The sequence below is a fragment of the Ambystoma mexicanum genome, chromosome 5p, assembly GCF_040938575.1.
Source record: "Ambystoma mexicanum isolate Mex_15411 chromosome 5p, UKY_AmexF1_1, whole genome shotgun sequence".
Classification (NCBI taxonomy): Eukaryota; Metazoa; Chordata; class Amphibia; order Caudata; family Ambystomatidae; genus Ambystoma; species Ambystoma mexicanum.
In genome coordinates, this window is record NC_090930.1 from 883711412 (window position 1) to 883738205 (window position 26794).

Consider the following 26794-nt stretch of genomic DNA (forward strand, 5'->3'; position numbering starts at 1 on the left):
TGACACATGTCTGTGACAATTTACAGATTCACTGATGCAGCCTAGTCATCCTTGTATCCACTGTGATTGGGGTGTACGGGGCCAGATGGATGTGACTGAGGTGAAGTGTGTGCATGTGATAGGCATGACCCATGATGCATGTGAGTTCCATTACATTGTATGTTTCGAGAGTCCATTGGACATGTATGGAAATGTCCATGGCATGCACCATGACTGTCACTGTGTGTGTTTTGCCTGGACTGACACATGTGTTGTGGGTGGACATGATGGAAGTGTACTTTGACAGTGGCACTCATCTGCTATTGCTTCCTGTCTAGGGCACCATTGTACAGTACCCTGATGCTTGTGTTCTATGTCTCCCTCTACGCAGCGGCTAGTGAAGAAGAGGGCGGAGACGGCGCTGTGGAGCAAGGCGGCGGGGATGCCCCCACAGCTGCAGCGGAAGGGGTGGGTGAGCCCCCACAGGGGCCTGCTACGGCGGAAGACGGTGAGGAGCCATCCAGGTTGGTGGTTTTCACAGAGGAGGAGGAGGCTGCCACTGAGGCGCACATGGGGCCTGGTGGGGGCATCCCTGCTGGTGCAAGTGGTGCAGTCCAGGAGGGGCAGGAGGCAGCACAGGTCACCGTGGAGGGGCCTGTGCATGTCGCTGTCCCTGACCCTGTGGGTGCACCACCATGCACCAGCAGGGATGCCCCGTCCCAGGCCCATCCGCAGGTAGAGGGGATGTCCATGTCATCTGACTCCCCTCCACCTGCGGACGAGGGGACCCCTGGCCGTATGGAGAAGGTCCTGATTGGGGTCGCGATGCGCACGGCTGTGATTCGTGATGACGTGCGTGCTTCCCAGGAGGAGCACGCACGTCATCACGAAGAGCACCGTGCCGACGTGGCCCAATTGGGATCGTCCATGTTCGGGGGTTTCCTGCATGTGTCGGCCAATCTGGCGGCCCTCTCCTCCTCTGTGGAGACTATACGCCAGTCGTTCTCCTTGCCGTCTTCCGGCCCAGATGCCACCATGTCCCCCTGTGGACCTGCTCTGACCAATGCAGCCAGCTCGGTGGGGATCCCATCACTGCCACAGTCGGGAGTCAGAGGTCCAGCAGGGGTGGACACCACAGCAACTATACCCCAGCAGATGGAGGATGTGCCGGCATCATCAGGGAGGGCATGTGCACGACGGCGTCGGTGGATTCCATCAGCCTGGATGCCGTTGTGCTGGCAGAGGCAGTGGCGTTGGAGGCAGCAGCGGAGTCAACGTGGGAGGCATCATGGCTCGGGGCCATCAACATCGGAGGGGCAGGCATCGGCCGGAGGGCAGGAAGACCCAGGACGGGAAGTGTCTTCCGTGTGGCAGCGGTTGGGCCAGCATATAGGTGCGGAGCGGCGGCGGGCGGAAGAGGCACGGCTCACAATGGTCAGGGCGGAGAACTCCATGCGGAGGGCCCTGAGGCGGGCCGAGTGCCTCAGGCAATCCGCAGGGGGTTGGAGGAGGAGACGGCGTCGTCCTTGCGGACCCTCGGGGCCATGGAACAGGATCGCCTCTGGGACATCGAACAGGAGTTCGATGATGCCCTGGCCCGGAACACCACGGAGTGAACTGCTGGACTTGCCCGCCGCCTTTGTATATAGTTATATAGTTAGTGTTAGGTTTCCTTTAATTTTTTTTTTATTTGGTTGCGATTGGACAATGCGCCACATTTTTGTATATAGTTCAGTTTTTAGTTAGTTGTCATAGTTAGGTTTCATTTGGTTGGGCTCATGGACCCGGGATTATCTTGTAAATAGTTCTTCAATGGATTCTTTTATTTTTTGGGTTTTTTTCATCGCCATGGAGCAATGGTTTTTGTTTATCATTTACACTTGGATTACTTTTCTGACTGTGACTTTGGACACCATTCATTTTGATTGTGCTGTGTGTTTTTGATTTTTTTCATGGACATTCATCTTCTTTTGGTTGTTTTGCTTTGTGGTTTTTCTCATTTAATTTCCATTCAAGTTGATTTTCAATACATTTTTATTTTCATCCTTCAATGTGTCGTATCATCTCATTGCTTTCATGCATGTCATGTTGGGTGTTTTAACATTCACTTGCAGCCATTGTGTGTGACAGACATGTGTTCATTTGCATTATTTACATTGGGTGTGTAACATGTAATTGCCTTTGATATGTGGGTGGATGTGATAGTTGGTTGGGCCTTTTGGCAGGGGAGGATGGCCATTACGGACATGATTGGGGATTGTTGGGACCCAGGTGCAGGGGGGCATGGATGGGACATGGGCGAGGGCCTGGTGGAGGGTGCCCCTGCACTGCTGGAGGGTGGGGGGGGGTGGGGAACATGAGTTGGACATGGGTGGGGGCCTGCTGGCAGGTGCCCCACAGTGCTGGGGGGTGGGGGGTGGGGAACATGAGTTGGACATGGGTGGGGGCCTGCTGGCAGGTGCCCCACAGTGCTGGGGGGAGGGGGGGTGGGGAACATGAGTTGGACATGGGTGGGGGCCTGCTGGCAGGTGCCCCACAGTGCTGGGGGGTGGGGGGGTGCGGGGGTGGGAGACATGGGTGGGGGCCTGCTGGCAGGTGCCCCACAGTGCTGGGGGGTGGGGGGGGTAGGAGACATGGGTGGGGGCCTGCTGGCAGGTGCCCCACAGTGCTGGGGGGTGGGGGTGGTGGGGAACATGAGTTGGACATGGGTGGGGGCCTGCTGGCAGGTGCCCCACAGTGCTAGGGGGTGGGGGGTGGGAGACATGGGGGGGGCCTGCTGGCAGGTGCCCCACAGTGCTGGGGGGTGGGGGTGGTGGGGAGCATGAGTTGGACATGGGTGGGGGCCTGCTGGCAGGTGCCCCACAGTGCTGGGGGGTGGGGGTGGTGGGGAACATGAGTTGGACATGGGTGGGGGCCTGCTGGCAGGTGCCCCACAGTGCTGGGGGGTGGGGGGGTGGGAGACATGGGTGTGGGCCTGCTGGCAGGTGCCCCACAGTGCTGGGGGTGGGGGTGGTGGGGAACATGAGTTGGACATGGGTGGGGGCCTGCTGGCAGGTGCCCCACAGTGCTGGGGGGTGGGGGTGGTGGGGAACATGAGTTGGACATGGGTGGGGGCCTGCTGGCAGGTGCCCCGCAGTGCTGGGGGGTGGGGGGGTGGGAGACATGGGTGGGGGCCTGGTGGAGGGTGCCCCTGGTGGCTGGGGGTGCAGGGGGACATGCGTTGGTGGGCAGTAGTGCAAGTTGACATGTGGGTTGGCTGGGGGGAATGGCCATGGTGGATGGGGTGCCTGCAGGACATGTGCAGGGTAGGCCCCTGTGGTGTGAGCCACCTGCAGGGGCCGTGGAGGGTGTAGAGGGAACACCTGGGAGGACCCACACGTGCAATTCACGTGTGGTGCTCCCAGCGCACCCCTGTAATACACGTACCCTGATGAAATCGCGTGTGAAACTTCCCGCGCACCCCTGTAATACACGCGCCCAGGGCAATCGCGTGTGAAACTTCCCGCGCACCCCTGAAATACACGCACGCAGCCCAATCGCGTGTGAAACTTCCCGCGCACCCCTGTAATACACGCGCCCAGGGCAATCGCGGCGTGTGAAACTTCCCGCGCACCCCTGAAATACACGCACGCAGCCCAATCGCGTGTGAAACTTCCCGCGCACCCCTGTAATACACGCGCCCAGGGCAATCGCGTGTGAAACTTCCCGCGCACCCCTGAAATACACGCACGCAGCCCAATCTCGTGTGAAACTTCCCGCGCACCCCTGAAATACACGAACACGCTCCCCCAGGCCCGAACGCGTGTGAAACCACCCGCGAGCCCCTGAAATACACGCGCCCAGGCCAATCACGTGTGGAACTTCTCACGCACCCCTGAAATACACGCACACGCTCCCCCAGGCCCGATCGCGTGTGAAACCACCCGCGAGCCCCTGAAATACACGCGCCCAGGCCAATCGCGTCTGGAACTTCTCGCGCACCCCTGAAATACACGCACACGCTCCCCCAGGCCCGATCGCGTGGGAAACCAACCGCGAGCCCCTGAAATACACGCGCCCAGGCCAATTGCGTGTGGAACTTCTCGCTCACCCCTGAATTACACGCACACGCTCCCCCAGGCCCGATCGCGTGTGAAACCACCCGCGAGCCCCTGAAATACACGCGCCCAGGCCAATCGCGTGTGGAACTTCTCGCGCACCCCTGAAATACACGCACCCAGGCCATTCGCGTGTAATACTTCTCGCGCACCCCTGAAATACATGCACACGCTCCCCCAGGCCAGGTCGCGTGTGAAACTTCTCGCGCACGTGTGTTCCCGACACCCGTAATACGCGTTACCCGCTTTGCGTTTGCTGTTTGCCAGTCCGGTAAACTGGTACAGGGTTGGCGCAGCCCTTTGCGATGGTTTTGCGATCTTGATGGCTTTTCCTTGCGCGAGGGCGTTCTTGGGGGCGTAACTGGCGCTGCTGCAGGGTCGCTGGGCCACTCTGCGCCACGTCTGCTTTTGGAGGTGGGAATCCATGAATACGCTGTGCGCGGAAATTGATTTTATCGCACGCGGCTGGCGCAGACATTCGCACGGGCACGCTGTGCGCCAGCCGCGTGTAACACTTTTGAGAGGAATTACATGAATCGGCCTGTTGGTATTCACACAGGTCGCAAGATAAAATGCCCAAACTGCCAAATGAAATATAAACATGATCCAGAAATGGTGTGCTACGAAGTGCCTGAAGCTGGGTGACAAGGAGTTTCATAACGCGCATGCGAGGAACAGGACTTGTCACAGAGAACCCACTGTAAAGAATAGAAAATATTTATTAAACTTGCATGCAGACTGATGTAAGTATACTGGGAATTTATAAATATATCCATAATGAGGTTTTTATATACTATTTAATAAATGTATTAGACTCTGCGGTCAGGAGTTTGTGAGGTGAAATTTAAGTGGCTGCAATAATCCAGCTCTGCAGGGTTGCAGGCTGGAGGAGGATAAATGATTAACCAAGCAGATGGAGGAGGATAAATGATTAACCAAGCAGATGGTCAGCTAGCAAACTGACCAGGGGTTAATGGCCTGGGAGCTTGCAGAGAAATCCGTCCATTTCCTTTGACCAAGAATAAACATGGGATGAAGTGACGCTTGAGGTCAGAGGGACCGATACCCATGGGTTTTGATTGTTTTCTCAGGATGTTCCATGCATGCTGAAATGGTAGTCATTTAGATTAGTATGTTCCCGGAGATACCAGTAAAGCTGGGGTGGGTGAGATGGTTATCGTCAGTTCAAAGACAACCTGCTTATTCTCCTTCTCTTCATGTCGTTTGACGTATTCATTCAAACCATGTGCAAATTACGTTTAAAGGTTTGAAGGTCTCAGGCCAGCTGTGACTTCTAATCTATATTCATAAATTTGAACATTTGTGGGTTTGTGATTCGGTTTGTTGCTTGGCTTAACGTTGTTCCTTATAGGATTCCACACTGTTTCACCAGTCTGCTCCACATTTTGCATAGTTACCTGTTAGGAGCCTCTGGACAATCCTGGCTACATGACATTTGGACACCCCAACCCGTTCCCTGGATTTCAGCAAAAGTCAAAATGTGTTTGTGGCTTGGCGAATATCGTTCCTTGTGCAATTCCATACCCTTTTATCAATCTGCACCACATTTTGCATAGTTACCTGTTAGGACCCTTTGGACATTACTGGCTACATGATATTTGGACACCCCACCCCTTTCCTTCGATTTCAGCAAAACTCTAAATTTGTTTTTGGGTTTGTGGTTTGACGAAGCGTTGTTCCGTATACAATTCCACACTGTTTCACCAATTTGCACCAAATGTTGCATAGTTACCTGATCGGACCCTCTGGACATTACTGGCTACATGACATGTGGACACCCCACTCCTTTCCCTAGGTTTCAGCAACTTCACACATGAGACTGTTGCCAGAAATTGGCGAAATATCAATGTGGTCGTAGAAGGACCAGTCCTCAACCCTAGAATGTATGGTTTCTGGGACATTTGCACAGCAATAAACTACACCACGGCAGGGTGAGGCAACTGGTGGGGAGAGAGCACAGTAGGCCCCGGTATGCCAACTCTCGCCTCCGCCCAACTTCTGTTCTGGGGTATGTCAGCCAGCCACACATGCCCATTCTCAGTGCAGTTTACTTCAGAGTGCAAAGCACATCAAGTGATAAGTGAATCGGAACAGCGACCTACAGAATAATTGATTTTCACCATTTTCACCAAAAGTTGGCAATGCGTTGAATGGAGGTGTAAAAAAATGAAGTCTCACATTTACGCTTCCATTTAATGTGCCACCTCATTTAAAATGAAGCTGATAATGGTACATAGGTAGTGAATGTGACTTATACAGGATCAACCAAAACAGTGATATGAACATATCAAAATCTGTTTTATTTATTTAAATAAATAAGTCAATGTTGTAGACTTTGGGCTTCATTAAAATGATGGCAGTAGATTCCAAGATGGCGGCTGGCCGTGGAGGACGTACGTGAATATCTCTCCCGCCAGGCCGCATAATTGAAGCAGACAAAGAAGCAGTTTGGGTGAGTTCCAAAAAAAAGTCACCCGCCACGTAGAAGTAAGCCACCCTGGCCCCGAGTGAGGATGCCGGTGGAGCACTGCAAAAGACCCCGGCGACCAGAGGCAGGAAACCTGAAAGAGCGGCGGAACATCAGGCAGAGGCGGAGAGCTCAGCCACTGATAAAGATAATCCAGTTGGAGCAGAGAATAGGATCCCCCTGTATGAAAGGTGGCGCATCCTCAGGACCCCCACTTCCACTGCGGGGGGAAAGAGGTGGCCGAAAAGAAGCTCGACCAGCAGCTCCCACGCTTACCAAGTGGCGCCTAAATCATATCGGCCCCAGACGGGGCTGGGAAAACGGCTGTCGCCACCAGCGCGTCCTTAGGGGGCACTTCCAGGCCTCGACCCCCGAGCGTCTGCCGAGGAGCACACGGACCAGTTTAGCTCGGGCGGGGCAGGAGAAACCACAGCAGTCGATCAACGCCCCCCGAGGGACCACAGCCAGGGGGAGCGGACCGCCGCAGCTATAACACAGCAACGCGGGCGGCAGGGACACGAAGAGGAGCACGTATTACAGACCTCCACACAAACGGGCATCAAGATGGCTACCGGCGCACCCACCAGTCATATCCACCAAAGCCAAGACATGTGACGCGAAGCCACAAACATTCAGCCCCTACTAGGCCCCTATAAGGAAAAGCCTGCAAAAAAAGCACATCAATAGGAAGATCGCTGGGACAAACCAGCCGGAGTCAAAACCCCCCAGAGGCGCATAAGCAGCTCACACAGAGAAGATCCAAGCAGGACCGCTGATCTGCCATGAAGGGACACTGAGGAGATCGCCCAAGGCGGAACGCAGTGAGTATAAAACAACCTATTACATGACACCCCTCAGAAGGGGGGAGAATGACTCACTCGGCACAATCCACCCTGCCACAGAACCCCACGACATACACACCCAGGCTACTCAGTGGTGCACGATTGGGGGGGATGAGACAGAGCGGAGTGGAGAGCCAACAGAGGGCAACACTCCATAGACTGGTAGATTCGCTACAACACATATCCACCAGGAAACCGCATAAAGCAGGCCACAATATAAAAGGACCCAGGTGTCTTCCAAAGTGGTGGGCAGCACGGAATCACCTAAAAGAGCACACCAAAATAGAGCCCCCTGAAGACAACTGCGTGGAAGGGACATAGGATCTCCGAGAAGACCAATAAGCATCACAGAAAAAATGATTCCAAAGCAGACGAGGCCCATGGGCAATTAACAATACACGCATTGATGTCCAAATCGAGGTCGAAAATCCTGGCGCATTCACCCACCTTTCCCCCCCGCCCAGAGAAAGCAAAGCTGGAATTTGAGACAGCTCTGGAGCTCACAAGACACATCCAATTCAAAAGTACAGGAATCATCATCATACACTCACAACCCCCCACCCCACGCCCCGCTGACACACCATGGAGGAGGGCACAGTGACCAAAACAGACATGCAGAACTCTTTCTACTAATGTCCGTACAGGAACAATTCAAAACACTGCAGGAAGCCATGAAACAATCACTCCAGGAATTCAAACAGGACATAACGAGACTAGAGGAAAGAACGGATACACTTGAAAGACAAGTCCAGCAGGTAGAGGAGGATTCTCAAAAATCAGACGAGATACTAGAACAGCTCTCTCGAGTATCCACCAATCTGGAGCTCCAATGTGAGGATTTGGAGAACAGGTCAAGAATATCCAACATAAGGATAAAGAACCTGCCCAAATCCATCGAGGACAGAGACCTACAAGGAACGGTGACACAACTCTTTACAGGAATCCTGGCAGATGATACAGAACCACAGGTGAAAATCGTCAGACGCCACAGGGTAGGGCCCAAAAGGCTAACAGAACCAGGGTCCAGACCAAGGGACGTCCTAGCAGCCATTTCGTCCTATACCCAAAAAGAACAGATTCTGCGCAAAGCAAGGTATGCAACCCCTACGAGAATAAACGGCCAAGAAGTTCACCTATACCAAGACTTAGCACAGTCGACCCTCCTGAAGAGACAGAATATGAGTCCAGTGGTCCAACACCTAATAGCAAACCAAGTAAAGTACAAATGGACATTCCGTTTGGCCTCCTGTTCACCTGGGAGGGGAACCAACACAGGGTAGAAACCTGCTACCAACAAATCTTGGGGCTGCAGAATGAAATAGGAAACACCCAAGACCACCGCAAAGGAGAGTAAGAGGCCCAAACAGACCAGCAGGATGGACGACAGTTACGAAAAGAGGCAAAGGAGTGAAGAATAATTAGACCACACAAGGAAGTGGGATCCCGCAGACACAGAGGTCTACCATGCATCAAGAAGATTAAGAAGCAGAGATGGACTGAGACTCGCCCGAACAGACAACTATAGGCCTGAATGGAGGAGAACAAGTGAGACTGGAATCCACAGTGGGGTTTAGGACTCCCCACAATGGGACTTTGCGGTGGATAGGGGGCCGGGAGCACAAGACAATACGTCCAAGTGCAATTAGGATCCCAGCCCCCCCCACGGGTAAGTGGAAAAGGTGAGGGGCTATGGGAGGGGGGGGGTAGGGATGGCAGCAATGAACCGAGACAGAGGAACAGGAAGGGTCAGTAGGGCACAACAGGTAGGAACGTTGGAACTGATCAACCATATATAAGAAGGACACGGTCCAGATAAAGATCCTATCTCAGAATGTCAGGGGATGAATACACAGACTAAGAGAGCAAAACTGGATAGACAAGCCTGGAGAATGAGAGCGGACATCCTTATGTACCAAGAAACGCACATAAAAAAGAGCAAGAAATCCAAGACTAGAATAAGAGGGGCCTCGCATTTATACCAGTCCAATGTGGAGGTGAAGAGAGCAGGAGTCCTCATTGCTATACAAGACAGGCTACAAGCTCAGGTACAAAACTTTCCACCGGACAAGGAGGGAAGATATTGCTTCGTAAATATGACACTGGAAGGAAAACACTTAATGCTGGCATCAATTTATGCCCCCAACACGGGACAGCAGGGTTTCATTAAAGGCACCCTGGAGGAGCTCGAAGAATACGCGACATAGGACATTATCCTGCGAGGGGACTTAAACGTGGAACGGGACCCCACATTAGATAGAAGCACCAAAACGCGCTCAGGAGCAAATACACCCTCGAAGACAAAGAAGAAGGCTTTCGAAACTCTGTCCCTTCATGACCTATGGCGAGCAAAAAAGGGACAACAGCAAGGCTTCACATATTACTCCCACATTTATAATTCACAATCGAGAATTGACTACATGTGGGCATCAACAGCCCTGGTGGGGAGGGTGACGGAGCTAGACGTTGGCCTGATATCGCTCTCAGACCACGCCCTGATCACAACCTCTTTCAACATACAGAGCGCGAGAGGGCGAATGTGGACCTGGAGATTCCCATCAGAAATATTGCACAACAACGTCATAGTGGAAACGATCAAGGGGAAAATAGATACCTACTTCACAGAGAATGACACGGGAACGACCCCTCAGGAAACGGTTCAAAGCAGTAATACGGGGAGAAATAATAGCCCGGAAGGCAAGAATAGACAAACAGCTCGCACAATGGGAAGAAGACCTCGAGAAGAAATTGGCAGACGCAAGAAGAGAGCTGGTGAGCAATCCCAGCAAGAAAACAAAACTTGCCATGAAACACATCCAAGGACAACTGGAACTACTCAGACATGAAAAGCAGAACTAAGCCTACTGAAAACCAAACAGAGGTACTACGTGTCCGCCAACAAGGCAGATAGACTCCTGGCACGGCAACTCTTAGAGAAGGGATGAAAGATGACAATATTGCAGTTAAGAAACCTGCAAGGGGATACCAAAACAACCAATGAACAAATGGGAGGGATAATGACATTTTATCAGACCCTATACCGATTAGAGAATCCGAATGAAGAGGACCAGAAGAAAAACCTCGAAAACATTACACTACCCCAAATACTCCAAAACATATCAACACTGGTGGCCCCAGATGAAGCAGGTTTCATCCTGAGGAGACAGATGGCGGACAATATGAGAAGAGTATGTTACCTTATAGATACGTCAGAATGCACGAACACACAGGCAATACTAGTTGCATTGGACGCCGAAAAAGCGTTCGACAGAGTCGAATGGACACACCTCTTCGCCACGATGGAACGCATGGGCCTCGGGCAAACATACATACGAATGGTCAAGGCCAACTACAAGACTCCCTCAGTGAGGATATCAATAAATGGCCTCCTGTCGCCCAGTGTTGAATTGAGTAGAGGCACAAAAGAAGGATGTCTGCTATCGTCCCTCCTATATGCACTCTACCCAGAACCCCTGCTAACGAAAATATGAATGCTACATCAAATTAAGGGTATCCAGATGGGAGGGATAGAGCATAAAACAATGGCCTTTGCAGATGACATGCTTTTGGCCCTGTCAGATCCAGACCAATCTCTCCGGGCACTACTCCGGGAACTTGACACATTCTGAGCCATCTCTGGTCTCAAAATTAACAAACATAAGTTAAGGGTTTTAAACCTGACAATGGACCATGCGGGCCTTAAAGAATTATACTGCAAAAACAGCATAAACAATGCATCAAACAATATCACCTATCTAGCAGTCAAGCTGATACCATCAGTGACACAACTATTTGCAGCCAACTTCCCGAGTTTAATAACCCAGCTGAAAGCGATCTTAGAGAAATGGAACCCCCTCAACACCTCATGGTTTGGCAGGATGGCGGTGGTCAAAATGACCATCCTACCTAAACTCCTCTACTATTTCCAGATGCTCCCGATAAAGGTCCCAAAAACATTTTTCAGGTCATTAAACAAGATGATATCCGCAGGACCGCCTATGTATGGCAAAACAAGAAGCCAGGAATAGCAATGACGACGCTAACAGCTCAGAAACAGGAAGGTGGACTAGCACTCCCCCACTTCAGGAGATACTATGAAGCCACACAATTACGAGTAATAAAGGAATGGGCGACGCGCTCACCCCTCTACACATCTGGGCGAAACAAGATGAGGCAGTGGCAAGCGCCCCTCTCTCAAACCTACTCTGGAGAAATGGGAGGTATAGGCACCCACATAGCAAAGCTAGCGAAGTCATCGGGGCAGGCTTGGACACATGGGACGCAGCAGTCAAGTGAGGATAGCTGACGACGTATCTGTCCCCCTTTACACCGATGTTTGGGAATCCAGACTTCCAGCCTGGGATGGACCACAACGCTTTCGCTAGCTGGAAACAAGCGGGATGCCCCAAAATTGGACATATGTACAAGGGATCAGCAATTGGGAGATTTCGGGAATGCATCCAGGAGCTGGGAACGAAACCATCAGAAGAATATCAACACCTACAATTAGCACATTGGCTGGCAACCCCGGCTAACAGGGAGGCCGCCACAAGGCAGAAGACAGAATTTGAATCATTCATGACAAAGGACGCAGGGTCCCACAAACTAGTATCGAATCTGTACAATCTCCTGAATGAACAAGGAGAAGAGGTGCAATGGAACTACATGAAGAAGTGGGAGAGAACGCTGGGAGAACCAATTCCGCGAGACCAATGGAAAGAGGTATGGCATAAAGTCCCAAAACTAGCTCGGTCTATACAACTGAGAGAAACATGGCAAAAAATCCTCCTTCAATGGCACCTCACCCCCGAAGGATTGCATACTATCTATCCCACCACCAATGAAAATTGCTGGAGAGGATGCAAGCAACTGGGCGATTGGAAACACATGTGGTGGAGCTGCCCAGCTTTAACAAACCTTTGGAAGAATATTAAAGAACAAGTGGGGGAAATGGTACAGGGAACATAAAGCCTTGAAGATAGCGTCTGGCTGGCGGGCCTCTGAAACCCGACTCAGAGAACACACACTAGAAAACAGCAGAATTGTATAATGATGCTAATCATTGCAGCCTGGCTAAAAATAGCCCAACAATGGAAGCAGAAAGATTCCATCCCCCGACACAATGGCAATGGCTCCAGAAAGTATGGAATTACATCTCATTGGAATGGATGACATTCAAAATCCGTATCCCGAACATATTATAGCTTGAGCAACAGGACAATAGAAGACAAACTCAAGAAGATGTCCGCCATCCATGGGTGGAGGGAGGGGGGGAGGATCAAGGAGGGGGTTTGTTGAAAGTTGTTTGTAATATCCAGATGTAAAATCAATAAAAACATATTTTAAAATATAATGTTGGCAGTATGAACTTTCGTAATACCGGCATACTAAATTATGGTTACCGAATGCTGTACTGGTCATTACCACCTAATTCAGCGTTACTATTAATCCTCATTAAGAAGTCTGATAAGGCGTCCTTGTGGACAGGTAGAATTACTGCACGCATTAACTCCCCCTGTACAGTTACTATAATTGTGAATGGAGGAACTATCTCCACTCACGAGTAAGCTGAATTATGGTTACCCCATGAGGTAATGGTACCATCTAATGCAGGGTAACTGTATACTCCTTCAAGACGTCATTGGGTATTGGCAGACTCACTACATACATTAATTGAGGGAGGAAAATCACCACTGAAACTTTATTCAGAGCGGTTCAAGAAGTGAATAAATCCTAATATTTGAGCAACTGGATCCAGTAAAAAACCATTTGGAAATAGTCAACTGGAATCCCTACCAGGAATTACTGCCATCAGGTGAAAAATATGAGACTACAGAGACTGAAATCCCAAGCTCCATGTCCGCTTTTTCTAAATACATTGTTGCATCTGGAGTTTGAGGCATTGATTCCCTCTCTATATATATTCAATGAAAAACCTTTGTTAAAAGGTTGCAGCGCAAAATCTAAAAACCAAAAGAAATGTGTGAGTTATGGTAAGCTATGCAGCCACAATTCGCACCCCTGCCATGCACTGCTTAGACTAAAGCCCAGTTTTTCAAAGATGACATCACTATTCTTTAACAATCCTCATGCAAAGTCCTTAGCAGGGGTTCTGGTTAGAGTAATGCTACCAACATATAAGGGGTGAATCCCGGGTAGACATTCCAGAATCTGATCTGAGCTTTTGGAGCTCTTAGCATGATGCATCTTGGGAGATGCAGTCCTGAATATCCTGGTTCTTTGAGACTGGGCATTTCCTAACTAGTTTCTCTCTCAGGGTACGAGAAAATGCAAGTCTCAAATTGCGCTGACTTTGATGGTTGAAAAAAAGAAAGAAAGAATCAACACAGGTAGAAATTTGAATTGATCAGTTTAATTCACTGATTATTTCAGAGTGTCCACCAGTATTTTGTTTTTTAATTGTTCAATTGTTTTTTTTTGTACTTTTATTTTTCATAGAGAGTTACATCAGGACAGAGTCGCGTTATAGACAGCGCACAAGTACATCAAATACAGTTGTGATATATATTTACACATTTCACAGTAAACATAACAGATTATGGTGATATCGGGGGTGTAGTGTCCTCATCCGGTAGCAAATTACATAGAGTCAGAATAGGGTCCAAAAGTCTTTAGGTTGACAGGTTGGTGGTACGGTTAATACAAATTGTTACTCACATTCATTCACCATTGACAGGTCTTTAACAAAGGCCTCTCGACTAGGTCTACTTTCGGACTTCCAGCATTTCAAGATACAGTGTTTCGCAATAACACATGAAATGTTAAACAATTTCTTAGTGGTCTCCGCTACCTTACCAATGTCCCCAAAGAGGTATTTCAACAGAGAGAGAAGCAGGGATTGCCGTGATTTCCTGAAGGAGTTCTGCAACTTGCCCCCAAAATTCCGTCACCAAAGGGCACACCCAGTACATGTGGTATGCATCTGCATTCGGTGTATCAAATTTTAGGCATTTTCCTGTGCAGCCACCCACGAATTTGGCTAACTTTGCCGGGGTATAATGAAGTTGATTCAGTATCTTAAATTGAATCAGTCGTAGCCCTGAGTTCATGGACACAGTTCTAGAGAGTTGACAGCATCAGAGCCATAAAGTTTCATTTATTTCAATGCCCAAGTCTTGTTTCGAAACCTCCTTAATGGTGTTGCATGAGTTGGAATGTGACTGTACCAAGCTGTATAACATCGAGACCCCTTTCCTTTGTCCTCCGGCAGTTGTCATGGCCCTTATACATTCATGGGTTGGGGCCTCCAAGGGAAATGTTGGCCATTTAGCAGCAAATGCGGCCTTCATTCAGTGGAATTGAAAACGTTTGAGTTGCCTATCTCCCACTGTCTCAACCAACTCCCCAAGTTCACAGTATGTACCCCCTGGAAACATATCACGCTTTTTGAAGTGTTTGTTTGGGTCCCATGACTCCTGTAAAGCCTTATCGAACGTGGGTACGATATTGGGGAAGTTCCATAGCGGAATTTCCGGGTCGTATGGGGTCGTCAGTCCAATCCTCTTATATATTTTGGACCATGCATGTGTGGTGGTGCTTACTGGGTCAAATTCACAAGCGTCTTTATGTTTAGGGCCGCAGATAACTGATCATACATCAGTGGGGGAAGCAGCATATTCCTCTAGAGGGATATGTGTGGCTGTGTCGTCGGGACCAAATCAGTGTTTTGCAAATTGTGCCTGGGATGCCAAGTAGTATAACTCGAAGTCAGGAGCAGATATGCCACCACTCGAGAATGGTTTCAACAGTTTGGCCCACTTCAATCTGGCCATTTTTCCGCCCCACACAAAAGAGGTGGCAAGTGTCTGAAGTTTTGCAAAAAAGTTTTTTCCAGGCCAAACTGGGATGTTACCAAAGCAGTATAATAGTTTGGGAAGGACCACCATCTTAAGAAGTAGATGGAAATAGGGAGGTTAGCCCACAGTTATTTGACGGTCAGGTTCTGCAACAGTTCCCCATGGTTTTGAGTGTATAGTGTATGCTTGTCCCTGGATACCATTATTCCCAGGTAGCGAAAATGTGTAGGGGCCCATTTAAACCCGCTTATAGCAGATAGATCTCCGGTACTAGAGGTCAATGGGAACAGTTCAGATTTTGAAACATTGATCTTGTATCCAGAATAGTCTGAGAATGTGTGTATGTCAGCCATGATAGGTTCCAAATTTTCTTGCGGATTACGGATATATAACAGGGTATCATCGGCGTATAGAGATATTATCTGTGGGGGTCCCATCATCCTGAGCCCTCTATGTGAATGGTTTTTCCATACGCATTCCGCCATGGGTTCTATGGTAAGTGCGAACAAGACGGGAGAGAAGGGACATCCCTGTCAGGTACCTCTGTTTAACATGACTATAGGTGACATTGTGTTGTTAGTGAAGACTCTAGTTGCCGGGTACGTGTACAGTAGACGAACACTCTTAACGAAGTATTGGCCCAGACCAAACCGCACCAGGACCAGGAATAGATAGGACCAGGAGACTGAGTCGAAATCCTTTTCAGCGTCTAGTGCTGTGATGGCTGCATTTGCCTTCGGATCGATCTGTGCCATCACCCCGAAGAGGCATCGTAAATTTAAAGCAGTAGATCGAGTGGGGATGAAGCCAGGCTGGTCGGGGTGGACCAGGATGGGCATGTACGGTAAGAGACTAGTCGCAAGGACTTTGGCAAAAATCATTGCGTCTGTATTGATCAGGGATAGGGGTCTGTATGAGGTCATGTCTTGTGCAGGGCGGCGGGGCTTAAGGAGGACCGTGATAACCGCCTTGCGCATAGATCCGGGGAGTGTGCCTCGGTCCATTGCTACCTCCCAAACCTTCAGTAGTACGGGGGCCAATTTGTCATGGAATTCCTTGTATAGCTCGGCTCCCAGGCCATCCAAGCCAGGGACTATGCCAGGGGCTTTAATCTGATTGGTAATTTCCTCAAGGGTGATGGGCATGTCTAGTATATTACGTTTATCGGATGTTAGAGTTGGGAGGTCTAGTTCATCCAAGTAGTTAGTTATCTCTTCCTTGGATTTAATATCGTGGTTGGAGTATAACGATTTATAGAAGCCGGCAAATGTGGTCTTGATGTCTTGTTCCCGGTTTGCTATTGTCCCATGAATCGTCTGGATACTGGCAATGGGCTATGGTAACTGTTAGCCTTGAGCATACTGGCTAAGAACTTGCCTGCTTTATTGCTTTCCCCGTATCTTCGGGCCCAAGCTGGGGTGATCATATATATGATTTCTCTGTCCGCAAGTTTGTTGAATTCGTTCAGTGTTATATTTATATCGGAAAGGGTCTCCTTATTTTGTGTATTGCTATATTCAATTTCAAGTATATCTCGTTTTGCTTCCGCTATACTCCATTCCCTCCTAACAGTTTTCAATAGCCCAGTGGACTTTGCCATAATGACGCCCCGAACCCACAACTTGAATGCCTCCCATAGAGTGGCATAACCGCTTACCAACCCCTCATTCAATTAAAAAAACTCTTCACTTTCGATGTGGAGTGCTTCACAGACATGGGGATCCCTAAGCATTGTGAGGGGCATCCTCCAGCTTTTGGCAGGTGGTGCGGTGTCATGCAGGGTGAGGGTTAGTTATATTGGTGAGTGGTCTGAGAGGGTGCGAGGATGAATCTCGCAGCCGGACAGTGCGTCTTAGAGGGATGAGCTGATGAGCCAGTAGTCTATACGTGATTGTGAGTCGTCTACCGATGAGTAATAAGTAAACCTCTTTTCTTGTGGGTGTAATTCATGCCATACATCAGTTATGCTTGTTTGTTGCATTATCTGTTTTAGGGCAAGTACGGCCCCCGTGGGCGCCTGGAGAACCACTGAAGAACGATCTAAGGAAACATCAAGAATTGTGTTGAACCCCCCCCCCACCCCCATATCACTAGCGCGTCTCTGGCGTGATCAACATGTCTAGTATCGTGCAATAAAAGTCTGGGTCATCGACATTAGGGCTGTAGGTATTGACTATCACTATTTGTCGTCCCGCCCCCAGACCAGTACGTATCTGCCCTGGGCGTCTATCTTGCTGTAAACATATCAGAAACCCAGTTTTGGGAGAATCAACATGACCACTCCTCTAGACTGGGCCGAGTACTCAGTGTAATACCTAAGGGGTCCCCAGCGTGGAAGAAAGTTAGTGTTAACATTTCTGAGCATGTGTGTTTCTTGTAAAAGGAGGAATTTGGGGACTATGTCTAGTCACATAAGCTGCAATTTTCCTGGCTTTGACTGGGTTGTTGAGTCCCCGGATATTCCAGGAGAATAGTTTAATCATCAGTCCCTTGTCAACTTGTGTCATGATCATCGCTTATCTTAGTTCTGTTTCCTGTGCACTGATGCACCTTTGCCCAGTGTGCGGTGTCTGCTGCAACGTAACTCCCTGATTTTGAACCTTTAACATCCCCAACAAATCTTGGCATAGTGCTAAGGGTAGCCATACTTCGTGTCCTGCCCCCACCCACACCCGTACCATCAACCCCAACATGATGATGTATCCCGTTAAACATTGGATTTTCCTGAGGCGAGCCGCTGCAGGCACATGGCAGCCGTCAGCAAGTGTCCCCAATCCAGCTCAATAAGTATTAGTCGGTGCCACCCTTATCTTATCTATTCAAATGTTATAAAGGATATTTGTGTTTAGGCTTCAATCTGCAGTATCAAGTCTCTCACCGCCCGGCCTCAGTCTTGCATTACAATCAGTCTCAATGTCTCTGGGAGGAAGGAGGATACGGGTCTCGATGTATGTCATGGCTGCATCAGGGGTTTCGAAGAAATGGGCCCTGCCAGCATGTTGAATCCTCATTTTGGCCAGAAAAATAAGGGCGTATGGAACCTTGCATAGACGGAGCTGTCATTTCACCGATTCATATGATCTCCTCTGTGCTTGTACGCTAGTGTGATGTACACGTGACCATACACGTGTCACGTGACGTGACATTCTATATAAACATAAGCACGGAGCCCGCGAGAGGCAGTTCCGGCTCTGACTCGACAGCAGTGTGTCCGTGTCTTCTTCCTTGTGCGTATTAGCAGCTGCGTCACTACGTGTGGGCTTGCCCTCATTAATTCCTCACACATCACATTGGCGACGAAGGATGGGATTCCCTACAAACGCAGTGAGAGAAATCCTCATATGATCACGCTCCCCCAACAGCCCAGGCACGCTGAGTTACTGGCGCCGGGCATAACAGTTGGGGAGCGTAAGGAAAAAAAAAACGACGCCATAAGCCCGCCGTCGCGGACTTAGTCAGTAAGTGCTGTCCTTTCCTGTTATACGCGCTGCAGGCAACGATCAAGCACACAGCCCAGCTGCTCTCTGGCACACCCACACAACGTGAGAGGGGAGGGGCTGAAGAAATTTTTTTTTTTTTTTTTAAATATCTCACATGAAGTAAAGGAAAGAACATATATGTGAGGAAGGGGTCCCTTCTATGGATTACTGAAAATAATCCACAAACTAAGAAAGAAATATTGCTTCAGTAAAGAGAATAACAAAACAAAACATTAGTAGCAGTATAGCAAAAACTGGATTGAGCACATACAGAGACAGTAATACAGAAAAAGAGCACAAAGCCCATTGCCACCAACTGAAACAACAACATAACATATGCAGATGCTGAACATCTAGTGGGTTTTTCTCATTTTATCAGTATTACAGTGTCAAAAGAAAACTGAAGCACAGACATGGTACCAAAGGAGACACTATTTATGTGAAGAGCACGTCAGAAAACCAACATACATAGTTTAAATTCTCAGACTTATTCACAACAAAATTACATTTTATAAGTGTAAATAATGGCAGATGATATCACAACACCACAGAGGTTGCATAACCAAAGCCGGAACCCAGACACCAGCACATGGTTAGACACAGCACAGGGCACTTTTATGCAACCTTTTCAACCATTTGGGACCCGCATTGGTCTAAGGTGGGAACTGTGGTTGCAACAGTTTGAACTCTCCCTTCAAACACGCAAAATTGAAGATGAAGAGATGAAGAGGGCGTTTTTAATGCTTAACTTAGGCACAATGGCCCTTCGCATCTTCAATGCTCTACCTAACCGAGGTACAGATGATGACTATGCTACTGCTAAAGACGTCCTCACGAAGAAATTTAAACCAAAAGCCAGTCATGATTTTGAGAGATTCAAGATGAGTCAAGCCAGACAAAGCCCACAAGAAAGCATAGATGATTTTCACAGTCGCCTGAGAGAGATGGCATTGTCATGTGACTTCCCAGATGAGGAGTTTGCAGTCTGACAACAAGTAATACATGGGCTGTCTTCAGAGAAGTTAAGACGTGCAGTCCTAGCTGAGGAAGATCTCCCGCTTGACACTATTCTGACAATGGGTCAACTATGTGAAAGGACTGAGGAACACGCGACAGAGATGGAACAGATTATCAGCCGTTTACCATTAGATGCTGATCTGACAAAGGACAACTCCCCAATCTTGAATGCCCTGAGACATCAGAAGCCACAAAGGAAACCATCTAACAAGAGGGTGAAAGGCTGTATATGGTGTGGTCGGCAGCACAGCAGAAACGCGCCATGTCCGGCATATGGCCCACATGCCACAAGTGTGGGAAGGAGAATCACTACGCGTCTGTATGCTTAAGTTCAAAGTCGACTAGTAACACTACTGATCGGGGAGAACCCCACGACACAGAGATGGTTTAGGTACTCGAGGTCCTACAATGCATCAAGAGAAGCCGCAACATTGTTGGAATAGACAAAAAGAAAAGACCCGGCCAAACAAAAGTGGACGCGCACGTGCAATTGGAGGTGAGGAGTCTGACAGTGCTAGTAGCAGTGAAGAAAGTCCATCTAGCAGAGAGACATCCCCCAGAAACTCCAAATGGAATTACCATAACAGAAGGGAGAAAGCACATATGATATCAGCTGCGAAACCAGGAAACAATGATAGTCAGAGTGGTGCCAAGTCACGACGATGTACAATATTAGTGGAAGATATTCCAGTTACCATGATGATAGATACTGGAGCCACTGTAAATGTTATGCCTGTTTCCAGATTTGAGAAACTAAAACCACAGCTGAGACTCAGACGACGTTCAGTTTTGTTGTATGCTTATGGTTTTAAGAAACCTCTTCCAGTAACAGGATATTTCAAAACGACACTTTCACATCATGGGGCCAGTTGCAAAACTCGAATCCATGTGGTAGATGCTGGTATTGAAACTTTACTCAGTTGCTCTACGGCTGAACTTCTAGAAGTAATACAATTCAACCTTGCAAAACAGCCTGAGAACATCGAGACCCTTCTAAAGAAACACAGAAAACTTTTCAATGGCATTGGGTGCCTGAAAAACCGGTCAGTAAAACTACATATTGACCCAACAATTGAACCTAAAGCAGTGAGACACAGGAGGGTCCCTTTTCACATGAGAGCTGCCGTGGAAGCAGAGCTAAATAAATTAGAAGATATGAAAATCATTGAGAAAACGACAGGAGCTACGCCATGGGTCTCACCCATGGTAGTCACGGCAAAATCAAAACAACCAAATGCTGTGCGCATCTGTATCGATATGCACTTGCCAAATGCAGCAATTGGACGAGAACGACATATTACGCCTACAATTGATGAACTGATCGTAGACCTCACTGGCGCAACTATGTTTAGCAAACTTGATCTTCGGTCTGGCTATCATCAGATCCGTTTGGCCAAAGAATCACGTTATATTACAACGTTTTCATCGCATTTAGGGCTTCGTCGATACCGTCGCCTCAACTTTGGAAATCATCAGCGGCAGAGATTTTTCAGAACGAGATTCGACGAGTGCTCCAGGATCTACTAGGTGTCACTAATATTAGTGATGATATTCTAGTCTATGGAAAAACAGAAAAAGAACATACAACACGGCTAGCGGCAACTTTACAACGACTGGAAGATTCAGGGCTCACACTCCATGCTGAAAAATGTGAGTTTGGAAAAAAATAATTGAATTTTTTGGGATATGTATTCAATGAGAATGGCGTCTCACCAGATCCCAGTAAAGTAAATGACATTAAAAATACAAAAGCACCATTAAATGTATCAGAGGTAAGAAGCTTCCTAGGTATGGCAACGTATTGCAGCCGTTTCATTCCAGATCTTGCCACTATTGCTGCCCCTCTACGAGAACTTACAAAAACAAAAAATGTTTGGCAATGGGACATCAGAGAGGAGCAAGCATTTCAGAAAATAAGAGTCACTCTCTAGTGATACAACAATGGCATTTTTCGACATCAATCGCAAGACAGAACTGCTTGTGGATGCGAGTCCAGTAGGATTGGGAGCAGTGTTGACTCAAAAAGACAAAGAGGGAACAGTCTATGTTATTGCATATGCGAGTAGAGCACTCACACAAGTCGAGAAAAACTATGCTCAAATAGAAAAAGAAGCACTAGCTATTGTCTGGGGAAGTAAGCATTTCCAAGTATATATCCTAGGGCACCCAGTCACTGATCATAAACCACTCGTCCCTATTTTCGGAGGCACAGCTCGACACCCACCGGCGAGGATTGAAGGTGGTTATTGCAGTTGCAACAATTTGATCTGAATGTACAGTATCGAGCAGGAGCTGACAACCCGGCAGATTACTTATCACGCCACCCACGAGCAGCCACAGCGTCTGAACGAGAATCAGCAAAAAATACTGAAGAACATGTCTGCCAAATCATTGAACTTGCTAGACCAAAAACCATGACACTCAAAGAGATTCAGTTTGAAACAGAAGCTGATCCATGTCTGCAGCTTGTAAAAACTGCCATTTTAACAGGAGAATGGAAAACATTTCTATCAGCAGTTGCTGGAAGAACACAGTCAGCACAAGAATTCCTACAGGCACTATTTGTAATATGCCATGAGTTATCTCTATCAGCAGAAGGTCTAATTCTAAAAGGGCATAGAATTGTGCTACCGTTATCACTACATGACAGAGGAGTCCAACTAGCACATGAAGGACACCAAGGAGTCGTCAAAACGTTAGCACACTTAAAGTCACGGATCTGGCTGCCTCATATGCAACAAAAGGTAGTAGCCCTTGTAGAGTCTTATAGTGCCTGCCGATCTTCTCGTCGTCCAGGACCGCCAGAACCCATGAGAAATCTACAAAGAAGCACTCGCAGGTGGGAGTCCATCAGTATTGATTTTTACGCGGTTGCTAATGAAGCCTACTTATTAGTGGCAATTGATGAGCACACTAGATATCCTGAAATAGAACTGGTCCACTCCACAGAAACGGAAGAAGTCACCACAGCTCTAGAAAAAATGTTTGCAACACATGGAATTCCTTCAACGATTAGAAGTGACAACGGGCCACCATTCACAAGTAAAGAATTTCACCGATTTGTAAAAGAAACAGGAATACGTCATCATCACATTACGCCATACTGGCCTCAAGCAAATGGAGATGTAGAACGTTTTATGGCATCTATCAATAAAGTTGTCCGAATTGCAAAAGACAAAGGCCGTAAGTGGCTTCCTGAACTGTACAGATTTCTATGCATGTATCGTCTCACGCCACATTCATCCACACACGTCAGTCCAGCAGACCTGATGTTTCAAGTTCCAATCCAAGGAGGTTTGCCGTTACATTACTCTTGGAAACCACCTTCAGTTGACTTGGACATTATTGAGTGAAGAAGTCGGTTACATAATGCAAAAGAAGACTTGACCAGGAGAGCGAAGGACAGTAAAATACAAGTTGGTGACACTGTGCTAGTAAAAACCCGAAATAGGAAAGGAAAAATGTCACTACCATATGAATCAGAACTCAACGGCGACATGGCCTTGTGTCAGCTACGCGAGGACAGGAGTCGGTGTCAAGAAATGCTTCCCATTTCCAAAGAACACCACCAATCCTCTGGGAGGAAAGAAAAAAAAAGTAATGTCACTGAAAATCAACCAACACAGACCAATAACCCGCAGGAAGAACAGAGTCACAGGATGAGCAATAATTCTCCAGTCTGTTTGAGAAATGAAGATAACCATGAAGATATGCCTCACACTCCTATGCGAGAGAGGAATGAACGGTATACACTAAGGAGACAACCACCACCGTCGACAAGACTGAAAGACTATGTCCTTAATAGCATTCACATGGGGTCACGGTGGTAATTGAAGAAGAAAAACATTGAGGACAACTGAAGCCAAAGATTATGTTATTGTATTATAAAAGCCTGACGTAAATACCAATGTTGTAGTCCAGAACAAGTCCTCTAAAAGTTTTTCTTAGTATTAAGTAATTTTGTTTTGAATGTTAGTCTTTATTATTCTTTGATCTGAGATCTAAAAAAATTTGATAAGGAATGTGATGTACACGGCTGTTCCGGCTCTGACTCGACAGCAGTGTGTCTGTGTCTTCTTCCTTGTTAGCAGCTGCGTCACTACTTGTGGGCTTGCCCTCATTAATTCCTCACACATCACAGCTAGCAGCAAAGTCTGGGTAAACGTGTATGTTGCTTTCCTCATAGTGTAGCGTGCCCTTCTCCCTGGCGAGTTTTAGGATCTTGTCTCTGTCTTTATAGTTGAGAAGTCGGGCGATTATCGTGCGCGGAGGCACTTCCGGCTTGAGCAGTGGGGCAAGGGTGCGGTGAGCACTTTCGACCAGAAAATGTTGCGAAAAGTATTCCGTGGCGAACAGGGATTTCAAGAGTTCCTCCACATGTCCCTCCATTGGGCCTTTACAGAAGGATTTCGGAACACCAATAATACGGATATTGTTCCTCCTATATCTGGATTCCAGATCCTCGCACTTGCCTTGCATGTTGACCAGATTTTCTTTAAGTTGCGTTATGTCTCGGCCGTATTGAGTTATTGGATCCTCATTCGTGCTGATCCTATCCTCCGCCTCCGTAATACGGGTGCTTTCTTTGTCCACTCTGGCCTTGAGGGAGCCGATGGTTGCAACTATGTCATCAAATTTGACGTTCACTGCAAGGAACCCATTCTGAACCATTGTCATGAGGCGGTCTTCTCTAGGGTCATCCGGTACCCCTGTGTGGGTGTCAATGTTATTTGATGTGCTCGTTGAAGCTCCCAGGGCCTGTGGGTTTGTAAAGGAATCCATTGGGCCTGTCTTTTTGGCGCTCGCACCTTTCCTCTCGTGTCGGCCCATATGTTAAGTACAGCAGTGCAGAGGGGGCAGTAGGCTCCCCGGACATACAGCCGTTAGTTTACGTGGCCTCTATACCCTACTCTCACAAGTATATATCGTGTTGCCCCAGTGTAGGGTCTGATGATGACTTCCCTCACGAAGTGTTGACCAGTTTTCCTGTGGTCAGGCCACGTTAGAAGTCAGACGGCGTCAGGGTCACAGATTGTTCCTCCGTAATCATCCGGGCTGCAGAACCAGCGGTTTTGATTCTACCCCAACCATTGAGGTAGAATGGGTCTCACGGCGTGTACGGGAATGAACTCTCTGCCTGCACTTCCAGCCGCAATATTCAGATGGGAACCCGCCAGTGTGTCTCAATTGGTGCTGTAGGATATGGTCCAACAGACGGATTTTTGCTGCAAGGGACCGTGCCTCGCAGTAAATTACGCTGGTTTGAGTCCCAAATCCCTCTCCCCTGGAGTTGTAGCATGCAGTGATGGGGAGTGCTTAGGCTGAGCATGTGAGTCTCAGATCACGGCAAAGAATGGGCTGTGTTCTCCCACGTATAGTGGTGGGGATTCTATCATGGCTATTTGTCACTTCGAGCCCATAGGGTTATAGTACCCAGTCCCAAACGCCTCACAGTTCGGCGGGGTGTAAGCCTGGCTGTTCCGCCACGCCATCTGCGTGGGCTATGCCGGTCGCGGCCAGGCGGTAATGTCCGCTGATTGTGTATTGGTCCTGCGGCGGTCCTATGATATGCCTTTTGGAGACCTTGATGTTAGATGTGCATGTTGCCGCCTGCCTATGGGCCCCCAGTGTATATGGTATGGCAGTGATATGATTATAATTTGCGTCGGCAACCAGGACAGTCTGCTATGTTAGCCAGCCTAGTCAGCATTGGTGTCATGTATGGGGGCTGCAACACTACATCTGGGTTCTTTTAACCGGCACCACTGGTTGTATCTGATTTAAAACCCCCCGTATTCACCTCACCTTGATCCGTAACCTTCAGTGCGGCCAATGTGTCTGGCCATATGGCCGGCCAGCTATTTGTGGTGGGTAGAGGGTCATACAGCGCAGATAATTCCGGCACCAGCGGTTCAGTTGCACCTCCAACCGCACTCAGGTGCCTGAGCTATGGTGTCCGAGAACGGCTTCAGACTACGGCTGTCCCGCCACTAGGGCACACGTGGTACAGGCGTGCCGTAATATGGGATTTCTGTGAGAGTGTTTGACCCGGTGTATGCCGTGTCAAGGGCGGGTATCCCTCTCTCTGGACCTTATGTTATTGGGCTCTCCAGCAGTGTCCTCTGATTTAGGGCTCTATGTGGGCCGTGCCGGGCATCAGGAGCACATACCTCACTTGCACCTGCCACCGGAGCCGGCCCGGCAATAGATAGTAGGGCCCAGAACCCCCGCTCAGCTTGTCGCCTTTTCCTTCCACCTGTGCCGTCGGGGGTAGCAGCAGAGCTGCCTGCCCAGGTACAGTATATAGTCTTTTTTGGGGGGTTATAATCTTGCTTTCAAGGGAATTGAATTTGTGAATATACTGGTTTACCCCTGATCCTGGCCTTCATATGAAAATTAGCATTTGCAAAAACATGATGTTCATTTCGACTCTTTTCAATTCTTCAATTGACCAATACAGCTAATAGAAAATGAATGTATAACCACTTTATCACCCCCTAAAACAGACTAAATACTGTACCTCCTGAAGAACCGCCTTACATTACAGGTGGGGAAACACGTGTCGAGGTTCAGAATTGACACAAGTTTTTGGCATGAAGTTTAAGCATTTGAAATAATGGATCAATCAGGAATCTTCAGTGAAATCAACTGAAGCTTGAGGTTCAATGTTTGACACAATTGGTGGACACTTTGAAATAATCAGTGAATGATCAATCAAAAACAATTGAACAATTAAGAAACAAAATACTGGTGAACACTCTGAAATAATCAGTGAATTAAACTGATTAATTCAAATTCCTACCTGTGTTGATTCTTTCTTTCTTTTTTTCAACCATCAAAGTCAGCGCAATTTGAGACTTGCATTTTCTCGTAAGCTGTCTTCATATACTGGCCAGTCTCAGGACACTGTCTCAATTAGCAGCTAACTTTTTCTCCAACCACATCAAACACAAGTTAAGGGCGGTAGCTGTTTTCAAGACTGGACTATCTCTATTCTTCTCTCTCAGGATGTTTGGGAATAGTTCAGGTCTGTTAACTTTGGGTGTGATTTAGAGGGACTGTCTGGTAGAGTCTCTGG

The 26794-nt window shown here is 48.2% G+C and overlaps 1 protein-coding gene across 1 annotated transcript in view; it reads left to right on the forward strand.

The window, feature by feature from the left end:
• The window catches only part of LOC138481266 (fibrous sheath-interacting protein 2-like), a 2966522-nt gene that overhangs the window by 461891 nt on the left and 2477837 nt on the right, over window positions 1-26794 (forward strand). The gene's annotated exons all lie outside the window — the stretch shown is intronic.